The following is a 12,298-nucleotide window of genomic DNA, read 5'->3' on the forward strand; positions in this document are numbered from 1 at the left end:
CTGTGAGAAGAAATCTTAAAGGAAAAAGAGTACAATCCGTATGATCATTTTCTCTCCCTCAAAATTATGCAAAGCTTCAATAGTTTACAATGAAAAACTTTTGAGTTGACGAATTCCAATGTCGTGTACTAATTTTTTAAATGTTGTAGTTGGTAATGCTTTAGTGAATAGCTTCGTTGAATTGTCACATGATTATATTTGCTTGTCATCAATATCACCACGCTTCTGGAGTTCATATGTATAAAAGAACTTTGGTGAAATATGTTTTGTTCTATCACATTTCATATAGCTTCATTTGATTTGTGTGATACAAGCAACATTATCTTCATATATTGTTGTTGAGATATATTTAATTGTAGATAATCCACATTTATTTTGAATGTGTTGAATTACTGATCGTAACCAAATACATTCCCGACTTGCAATGATCTCTAAGTGGTTGGAAGAAATAGCAATTAATGTTTGGTTGACAGATCTCCATGAAATAGTTGTATCTCCACAAGTGAACAAATATCATGTTTGTGATCTTCCTTTATGCGGATCGGAAATGTAACCCAAGTTTGCATAATCAATTAATTGAAGATTTGATCCTTTTGGATAAAACAATCTCATGTCAACGGTTCCACGAAGATAGTATAGAATATGTTTGACCCCATTCTAGTACCTTCGAGTTGGTGCAGAATTATATCTTACTAGTCAGTCAACTAAAATTAATGCAATATCTGATCGTGTACAATTTGCAGGATACATCAAAGCATTAATTGCAATTAGATATGGAATTTCAGGATCACGAATTTCTTCATCATCTTCTCGATGACGAAATGAATCTTTTTTCACATCAAGTAATCGAACAACCCTTAGAATACTCAAATGATGAGCTTTGTCCATGCAATAGTGTTATGATAGGTGTCAATCATTTTAAAAGGAAAGCACATGTGCACATGACTGCACATGAGGGAAGACTTGAGTACTGGCCTGTTTATAGGAAGTAGAAACTTATTTCTTTGTTACTACTTTATGCTATAAATAGAGGCTTCAGTTTGTACTTGAGTTTTAGTTTTTTTGTGCTGAGAAATACAAGAGAGAAATAGAGAGAACAATCTGTGAAAAAGGCTCCAAGAACTTGTGAGGTGTAAATGAGAGAGTGTTCTTGTAATCTCAAGATTGTATTTTGATCATCAATAAAGATCTTGACTGTTGCTGTCGTGGATGTAGATCACTAGGATCGAACCACGTAATTCTTGTGTTACTTGTTTACTGCATTCTGTTTACAAACATTAATCAAATCTGTGTGACAAATCTTGGCATCTAAGATTCTGATCTTGGATCTACAAGCAAATCAGAATTACAACAAGTGGTATCAAGAGCCCAGGTTCCAATGGGGACTGCCAAGTTCGATGTAGAAAAGTTTAATGGAAAGAATGATTTTGGTCTGTGGAGAATAAAGATGAAAGCACTGCTGGTTCAACAGGGCCTCCAAGATGCACTTCTTGGTGAAAAGAACTTAAGTTCTTTATCTGAAAAAGAGAAACTGCAACTCTTGCAGAATGCTCACAGTACCATCATCTTGTCCCTTGGTGACAAAGTCTTGAGGGAAGTTGCCAAAAAAGACACAGCAGCAGGTGTTTGGCTAAAATTAGAAAGCTTATACATGACTAAATCTTTAGCAAATCGACTCCACAAGAAGACCAAGCTCTATACTTTCAAAATGACTCCATGTAAGTCTATGGAAGAACATCTTGATGAGTTTAACAAGATCATATTGGATCTTGCAAACATAGACATAAAAATTGAGGATGAGGATCAAGCTATTCTACTTTTAAGTTCTTTAGATTCTTCTTATGCAAACCTTAAAGAAACCATGATGTATGGTAGAGAGAGTTTGTCTTTAGAAGAGGTTCAATCTGTATTGCACTCGAGGGAACTACACAAAGAGGCAGAGATCAAAACTGAAACTGGAGAAAGTTTGATAGTTAGGGGCAGACCAGAAAAGCAAAACCATAAATGGAATAATAAAAAGAAAAGATCACAATCAAAAGGGAAGAAATTAAAATGCTTCACATGCCATAAAGAAGGACACTTGAAGAGGGATTGCCCTAAAAGACAACAAAATGTGGGAAATAAGTCTAAGGAAGATGGAAATGCAGCAGTGGTATTGGATGGGTATGATAGTGCAGAGGTCTTGAATGTTTCAGAAGTTGACTCAGGAAAGGAATGGATCCTAGACTCAGGATGTTCATTCCACATGTGCCCCTTTAGATCATGGTTTGAAACATTCACAGAATTGAATAAAGGACATGTAATTCTTGGTAACAATAAAACATGTAAGATTCTGAGAATTGCGACTGTTAGGCTAAAAATGTTTGATGGTATGGAAAGATTACTACAAGAAGTAAGATACATACCTGAACTGAAGAGAAATATGATTTCTCTGGGAATGCTTGACAAATATGGCTATATTTTCAAGTCAGAATCTGGAACACTGAGAGTTTCCAAGGGTGCTTTGATTGTAATGAAGGGAATTATAAGAAATGAGTTGTACATGCTGATAGGCAAGACTGTCATTGGTGAGGCCTCACCTGTGCAAAACAGAAAAGAAGACAAGGTTAGACTATGGCACTTGAGACTGGGACACATTAGTCAAGGGGGTCTTCAAGAACTACAAAAACAAGGCCTACCCAAGGAAGAAAGGTTGGGAGAACTACCTTTCTGTGAGGATTGTATTTTTGGAAAGGCAACAAGAGTTAGTTTCAAACCAGCAGTACACCAAACCAAGCAAACTTTGGATTACATTCACTCAGATCTCTGGGAGCCAGCAAGGGTCAACTCACATGGTGGGGCAAGGTATTTATTATCCATTATTGATGATTACTCAAGGAAGGTATGGTTATATGTTCTGAAAAATAAAGGTGATACTTTTGCCAAGTTCGAAGAATGGAAAACTCTAGTTGAAAATCAGGTTGGCAGGAAAATTAAAAAGTTAAGGACAGATAATGGCCTAGAATATCTATCCAATGATTTTAATAATTTCTGTAAAAGGGAGGGCATAGCTAGGCATAAAACTGTGAGGGAAACACCTCAACAAAATGGTTTGGCTGAAAGAATGAACCGAACCATTTTGGAGAAAGTGAGGTGTATGTTGTCAACCTCAAGATTACCAAAATCATTTTGGGCTGAGGCTGCCACCACAGCAGTTCACTTGATAAATAGATGTCCCTCCTCAGCTTTAAACTTTAAAACTCCACAAGAGATGTGGTCTGGAAAACCATCTAGGTATGACCATCTAAGAGTTTTTGGATGTGTAGCCTATGCACATACTAAAACTGACAAGTTAGAACCTAGAGCACTTAAGTGCATTTTTGTGGGATACCCAGATGGTATTAAAGGCTATAAGCTATGGATAGATGAACCTGGGATACAGAAATGTATCATTAGTAGAGATGCGACCTTCAACAAGGGACAAATGGCTAGACATAAAACTGAACCAGAAAATTTAAGACAGCAACCTACCAATACTCATATACAACTTGAGGTGGAGAACTCAATAGAATCTCCATGTCATCAAGATAATAAAATAAAAGCTGAGAGTATAAGCACAGAGCATAAAACTCAAGGTGAGGAGAACTCTTACAATTTGGCAAGAGACAGAGAAAGAAGAGTTATAAGACCACCTCAAAGGTATGGGCAAGCTGAACTTACAGCTTTTGCATTAACTGTTGCTGATGATATAATTGAGTTAGAACCAAGGTCTTTTAAAGAGGCCATGGCTAGTAAAGAGGCTGAAAAATGGAAGCTTGCAATGCAAGAAGAAATGGATTCTTTAAACAAAAATCAAACATGGGAAATGGTTCCAAAACCAGAAAAACAAAAATTTATTGGATCCAAATGGATCTTTAAAAGGAAAGAAGGCATACCAGGGGTTGAGCTACCTAAATACAAGGCTAGGTTGGTAGCAAATGGGTTTACACAGAGAGAGGGTGTGGATTATAATGAGATTTTTTCTCCTGTGGTTAAACACAGTTCAATAAGACTGTTACTTTCTTTTGTTGCTCATCAAGACATGCATTTAGAACAACTAGATGTGAAGACAGCTTTCTTGCATGGAGAACTTGAAGAAGTCATATACATGCAACCACCCGAAGGCTTCACAACTGAAATCACTAAGAGTCAAGTGTGTTTACTAAAAAAATCATTGTATGGACTTAAACAGTCTCCTAGACAATGGTATAAAAGGTTTGACTCCCATATGATTAATATTGGTTTCAATAGAAGCAATTATGATAGTTGTGTATATTACAAGCAAATTGAAGAAACTCCAATTTATCTACTGCTTTATGTAGATGATATGTTAATTGCTTGTAAAGATAAAATTCAGATAGATTTAGTAAAATGCATACCAAAAATCAGAATTTGAAATGAAAGAACTTGGCCCTGCTAAAATAATTTTGGGAATGGAGATAGTAAGGGAAAGAAAAAAAAGGCTTCTCTACCTATCTCAAAAGGCATATATTTCCAAAATTTTAACTAGATTTGGTATGGATCAGCTGAAAATAGTTAGTACCCCAATAGGGCAGCACTCAAAACTTTCAGTCACTCAAGCTCCAGAAACTGAAGAAGATAAGGAATTTATGCAGAAAATATCATATGCTAGCATGGTAGGAAGCATCATGTATGCCATGATTTGCTCTAGACCAGATCTGACCTATGCTGTCAGCTTAGTCAATAGGTTTATGAGCAATCCAGGAAAACCACACTGGCATGCTATCAAATGGGTATTTCAATACCTTTCTGGTTCAAGGAGTCTGAGACTGAAATTTGGTGAAAATGTGAAAAGAGGAAGTGAGCTAGAAGGTTTTGTTGATTCAGATTACGTAGGTAATATTGACACAAGAAAGTCCTTGACTGGTTTTGTGTTCACTGCCTTTGGAGGTGCCATCAGCTGGAAGGCAAATCTTCAGCCAGTAGTTGCCTTGTCAACAACTGAGGCAGAGTGTATTGCAATGACTGAAGCAATAAAGGAAGCTATATGGTTGAAGGGTATATCTCACGAATTAGGCATGTATGAGGGGAATATCACAGTTCATTGTGATAACCAGAGCACAATTCACCTTGCCAAAAATCAAGTATACCATGAAAGATCAAAACATATAGACATCAGGCTACACTTTGTGAGGGACATCATTTCAGCTGGAGAGATTGAGGTAGAAAAGATCCCAACAGAAGAAAATCCATCTGACATGATGACTAAGTCTCTGCCAACAGTCAAGTTCAAACATTGTCTGAACTTGATCAATATGGAAAATTGTCAAGCCACTTAGAGGGGACCTGCAGCAATAGTCAAAGAGGGAAAAGGCAGCTTGGAAGTTCTAAATGATTTCCAAGGTGGAGAATTGTTATGATAGGTGTCAATCATTTTAAAAGGAAAGCACATGTGCACATGACTGCACATGAGGGAAGACTTGAGTACTGGCCTGTTTATAGGAAGCAGAAACTTATTTCTTTGTTACTACTTTATGCTATAAATAGAGGCTTCAGTTTGTACTTGAGTTTTAGTTTTTTTGTGCTGAGAAATACAAGAGAGAAATAGAGAGAACAATCTGTGAAAAAGGCTCCAAGAACTTGTGAGGTGTAAATGAGAGAGTGTTCTTGTAATCTCAAGATTGTATTTTGATCATCAATAAAAATCTTGATTGTTGCTGCCGTGGATGTAGATCACTAGGATCGAACCATGTAATTCTTGTGTTACTTGTTTACTGCATTCTGTTTACAAACATTAATCAAATCTGTGTGACAAATCTTGGCATCTAAGATTCTGATCTTGGATCTACAAGCAAATCAGAATTACAACAAATAGTGTTTCATAACTTTTTTTTGTATATGTTAATTGATGGACAAAAATTTCATTTGAAAAGTGCTTAATTTGCAAACGAAGACAATATTTTATTTTTCCAAAATCTTTCATTTTAAACTCATTTTTTAAATCTTTTGCGGTATTTATAAGCTCTTTTGGAGTTCTAACAAGATTTAAATCATCTACATATACCGTAATAATAGCAAATCCAAAATTTGAATTTTTTATAAAAGCACGTGGGCAAATTGGATTTTTTTTAAATCATTATTTTATTAAACATTCACTTAGACGATTGTCGTACATGCATCTAGATTGGTTTAATTTATAAAAGGATTTTTGTAGCTTAATATAATAAATACTTCGAAATTTTAAATTATATGTTTTAGACATTTTATATCCTTAAGGAATTTTCATAAAAATATTATTACTTAGTGATCCATATAAATATATTGTAACAACATCCATTAAACGCATATCCAAACTTTCTGTGACTACCAAACTAATTAAAAATCCTAATTTAATTGTGTCCATTACAAGTGAATACGTTTCTTCATAATCAATACCAAGTTTATGCGAGAAACTTTATGCAATAAGTCGTGATTTGTATCTCACAATTCATTTTTCTCATTATATTTATGTACATATATCGACTTATATCCAACAGACATAACTCCTTTAGGTATTTGGACTACAGGTCCAAATACTTAACACTTTGCTAGCAACATAAATTCTGCATGAACTACTTCTTTCCATCTTGGGCAATCATTTCTATGTCGACATTCTTCTACAGTTTTTGGTTCATTTTCATCATTGTTCTGGTGATATCAAGAGCAACTTTAAATGAAAATATGTTGTCGACAACAATTTTATTTCTATCAAATAATTCTCCCGTACTTACATAATGTATCGATATCTCGTTATTTTCAGATACATTCTTCTCTTCAAGGGATTCTATTTTGAGATAATTTTGTACAAAAAGCTTAGATGAATCTATAGCTCTTATTGTCTGTTTTGTGGGTATTGCCTTTTCAAGAGTACCGATTTCTTTTATTTGTATTTTTTTCTTCCGGTGAGTCTTATCATTTGCACCAATAGGTCTTCCACACTTCAGGCGTGTTTTAGACTTATTAACTGTTGCATTATTTTATTGTCCTACTGGGATATCGATATTTTCTAAAGTATTAGCAACTAGAATGTGAGATTTCACTATTTTCTTATTGTCAGTAAAGGAATCCAGTAATTGATTTACAATAGTTTGCAAATAAATGATTTTTTAGACTTCTAGTTCACATTGATTTGTATGAGGATCAATATACGATAGCGTCAAAGTATTTCATGTTATTTGCTTTTGTGCTTCTGGCAAATTTTCTTACTCTAATGATGGGAAGACTATTTCATCAAAATGCCAATATTTAAAACATGCATTAAAAATATCTTCAATCAAAGGCTCAAGATTTCTAGTGATGGATGGAGAATTAAAATCAACATAAATTCAAAGGCTACGTTGAGGACCCATCTTAGTGCGTTGGGGAGGTGCAATTGGAATATACACAGCACAACCAGAAGTACGAAAAAAAAAATTTGGTGGTTGGTCAAATGCAAGTTGCAATAGAGAATATTTATTATAGATAGTTAGTCTTATTCGAGCCAATGCTACAATATGCAAAATTGCGTGTCCCTAAGTAGACATAGGTATTTTTGTTTTCAAAAGTAACGGTTGAGCAATTAATTGCAAATGTTTAATAAATGATTCATCTAAACCATTTTGAGTATATGTATGGACAATATGATGTTTAACATTAATCCAAACTGACATGCAATAATCATCAAGAGTTTTAGATGTAAATTCTTATGTATTATCCAATCGAATAGAATGAATTAAATAATCAGGAAACTGAGCCCGTAATCTAATAATTTGTGCATGAAGTTTAGGAAATACTACATTTCGAGTAGAAAGTAGATAAACATGTGATAATCTAGTTGATGCATCTATTAAAACCATAAAATATCTAAATGACCTATATGGTGGATGTATTGGTTCACATATATCTCTATAAATTCTTTGTATAAATGATGAGGATTCAATAATTATCTTAGAATTAGAGTCTAAAAATTAGCTTTCTTTTGAAACATGCTACCAAGTTTTGAATACCGTACTGGTTAAGGCACTGGAATGAAATATTTCGGTACTGGTACCGTTTCGTGTATCGTTTCAGGATAGTTGATATATGAATAAATTATATATAAATATATATATATATATATATAAATTATAAATAGGCTAGTCTGAATTAGGAGTAAAAAAATAAGTTTGTAGTTTGAAAAAATGAAAAAAAAAAAATTAAAGGCCGAAATATCGGCCGGTACAAAATATATATAATACCTGTACCGGACCAGTGGCCGGTATGGCATATACCAGCCAACCCGACCGGTCGGTACGGTATTTAAAACAATGCATTCTACACATGGATAATTAATCACTTGGTAAAAGAATTTCTGATTCTTTAAGGGATGTTCATATGAGTTATCAATTATTTGAAACATCATGATTGATCTCGGATGACCAAGACGATTATGTTAAAGCATAAAGATCTTTGGATCATAACACTTCTGGTGCATTACAACATGTAATTCAATTATATTCAATATTGTATAATATAACCCAAAAGAGAAAGTTGACAGTTTTTATAATATGAGCTTTTGGCCCAAATTTATTGTTGTAATGTAAAGATATTCATAATTACCTTCATTAGTGATTTCAACATAATAACCATTACGACGAATATTTTTAAAACTCAGTAAATTTCTTCTAGATTTCAAAGAATACAAATTATCATCAATACAAAATTTTATTCCTTTTGGCAACATGATGTCGACTCTTCCGAAGCTTTTAATTAGGTTCGATGACCCAAATATTGTATTGATATTGGCTCTATATAATGTCAAATATTAAAAATATTTCTTATCCTTAATAATTGTGTGTTCTGCAACTATTTGCTAGACACATATCTTCATCAATTATTTTAAAATTGGTCAATGCATCAATAAAATTCATGTTTCTTTATAAATAAAAATATGTATAAAATTTTATTAATGCAAATGAAAGTTAACAGGATATATTAAAATATAACACTCAAACATAATGTAAATATAATAAAGAAATAAAATTAATTGCTATAGTCATATGCATCACTAATTAAAATATTATCATCTTTGTTTGGGTTTATAAAGAAATCAGAAATATCGAGATGAGTTAGGACCATCATATTTGGATTATCAAAATAAGTTAGACGATCTTTAGGATCCTTGTGGTCGACAAAATTTATTTCGACCCATTTTTCTTTTTCCTTCGTAGATGTTTGATATAGGTCTACCAAATGTTTGGACGTACGATAGGTATGTGACCAATGCCCTTTCATACTGCACCTATGATATTTACCTTCATATTTCTTTACAGATTTATTCTGCAAGTCTTTATTTTCATCTTAGTTTGTCATGGTGTGGTTCCACTTTTAGTGGTATGAAGCATTTTTATTTGAGAAACTTTGAGTATGCTCCCCTTGATTCCGATAGTTTTTTTCAACCACGTCTGCAAGTATGGTTTTCTTTATTATGATGAAATGAGATTCCACTTACTTCAGGGAATGAAGTAGAACCTGTTGGATGAGATTTGTATTTTTTATTAACAACTCGTTTTGTTTAACCACTAGTAAATAAGATATTAGTTCAAAATACTTAGTAAATATTCGCACTCAATATTGCCACTGCAGGAGCACATTTGAGGCGTGAATGCATTATATGTTTAATTTCAAACATATCATCATTAATTGTTTTTTTTTCCTCCACAATTTCAATTATGCAACTTCAGGTGTATTTAATTATAACAAGCTTTTGAGTGGATCACAGTCTTCTAGTATACGTATTACTCTCTTAAACTATCTCATAGAATCAATAGATCTTTTATTATGAGGTACTCAATCTTCAATCAAATTATTGCTTTAGAGCGATCCTTCAAGGATACTTCATGTCTTTCTTTAATAGTATTGAATGATAAATAAATATTTAAAATCCAACTAACATATAGAATACAAGAATACTCATTGTATTGATATGGTAATATTATACTCTAATAATATCATATAGATTATATCAAAATTTTATGAAATGATTTATATTGCAATAAGCAGATATCAATATTTATGAAAGAGAAACTTACAGTAGTTATGGAAATGTTACGCAAATATCTTGTCAAAGATCAAAAGACCACAACGGTTGGCCAAAGTCTTGTATTGATAATGTGTTGTAAAACTAAAGAAAAATATCAAAATAATCGAAAGATCACAATATATGAAACTAGTTCTTTAGGAACTCAATATTATTTCTCACAACTTTCTTGTTGTGTGTTTACCACAAATGCTCTTCAAAACTTCATTTTATAAGTATGAAGGATACATGATATTAAATAGACACATGAACTTAGAAAATGACAATACATGAATCAAGAGGATACATGAATATGAAAAATAAGAATACATAAATGAATAAGAATTCAATAGTCATCCATCAAATATATAGAATATATTTTATTATATTCATGTATTTACAACACCCAACATTAATTCACATGATCAGTAGTACTACATATAATACATGACCAGGCCCTAAATATATAGCTAATTAATAGGCCGTCGATGAAAGGCAAAGAATAATTATGATGATCATGTAGTCCGATTTCGAGCTTGGGATTCTCTTAATCCATCATGATCATCAATATATATTGTAGGTACGACAGGGGGCAAATGAAATTCTTTGAATCTTATTAGGATCGGAGGTGGCCCAATTGTAGTAATAAGTGCTAAGCTAGGGATCATATAAATATATATATATATATATATATATATGTGTATGTATGTATATACATGATGCATGCAGGATGGATGATCATCAACTCCAAAGGCGTCAAATATGAGCATGCATATATGCACTGCCGAATTAATTAGATACATGATGTTTCCCATATTAATCATGAATATTATATATATATATATATATATATATATATATATATATAATGCATTGCATCTTCAACATTAATGGAGTATTTAGGTGCCGCTTGAATAGTGAGTTAAGATGAGATGAAAGTTGAATAAAATATTATTAATTGAATTGTTGAAAGTTGAAATTTAAAAAAGTTAAATTATTTATTATATTTTGTGTGAAATTTAATTGTAATAATAAGATGAAATAAAATATTTTTTATATCCAAACGTATTAAAACTCATCAAATTCATATATAATAATTGAAGCAAAGATAAAGGCAATACAATAATATATGTTTGATGTAAGTACTACTGATGAACCTTCCTTTTGAAATAAAACACCATCACCTCCCTCCCCCTCTTATCCCCATTGTTACCATAAAAAACCACTAATTTTTCCATTCTTTCTATTATTTTTATTAGGACAAATGAAAAATGTTGTTATTTATTTTAAATTTTATAGATCCAATCCAATTTGTTAATACGACATATTTTAAATGAATTCGCATTTTAAATGATCATTTCAAACCACTTAAAATAAATCGTAAAATTTAAAATAAAAATATTACTCTTTTTACTGTTATTAAATATATATAAATTATGAGAAATATTATAGTGTGAGAAAAATATATACAAAATGAATTTTATTATATTGATTGACTAAATAATTTTACTCAACTAACTCTAATTTAAAATATTCTTATCTTATCTCATATCATCTAATTTTGACTAATAATCTCATTATTATTTACAAATTATTTTAATTTATCTCATCTCATTTTACTAACCCAAATGAATAGCTTTTATCTATCTAATTTCTCGTATTTTAGGTGTTGCAATTGAGATCTCGTTTGTTTTCAAAAAACATTTAATCTCATCTCATCTAATCATTATAATTTTTTTAATTTTTAATATAAAAAAAAATAATATTAAAAAATATATTCTAATAATATTTTATTAAATTTTTTAATTTTAATTTTAACTTTATCGTATTTGTAAAAATAAATTTATCCTGAATTGATACATGTAAAACACGTGACCATAATCCTGTAGCCCGCTTTCAATTATAATCAGAAAGAAGCCTTTTCCGGAGACAGTCTGAAAACGCGGTTTTTTTTTTTTTTTTGTGTAATAAAAATCAAAACTTTTTCTGGCGCACACAGAGAGAGAGAAGAGGAGGAAGGCACGTTGGAAAAGAAGACCACCTGGCTATTGAGGGTGACAGCCCGAACGTGTTAACTCCTCCTCTCATTTCTTAATTTACAGAACCGTGTTTACAACTTCTATTACATCTAACAGAAAACAATAACCAAAACAAAACAGAACTGTGTTTCGTTAATAAACTCGAACGCCCACATTTATTAAAAGAAACAAAAAAAGAAAAGCAAAATAATACAACAAAACAATT

The sequence above is a fragment of the Juglans microcarpa x Juglans regia genome, chromosome 2D (assembly GCF_004785595.1).
Source record: "Juglans microcarpa x Juglans regia isolate MS1-56 chromosome 2D, Jm3101_v1.0, whole genome shotgun sequence".
Taxonomy (NCBI): Eukaryota; Viridiplantae; Streptophyta; class Magnoliopsida; order Fagales; family Juglandaceae; genus Juglans; species Juglans microcarpa x Juglans regia.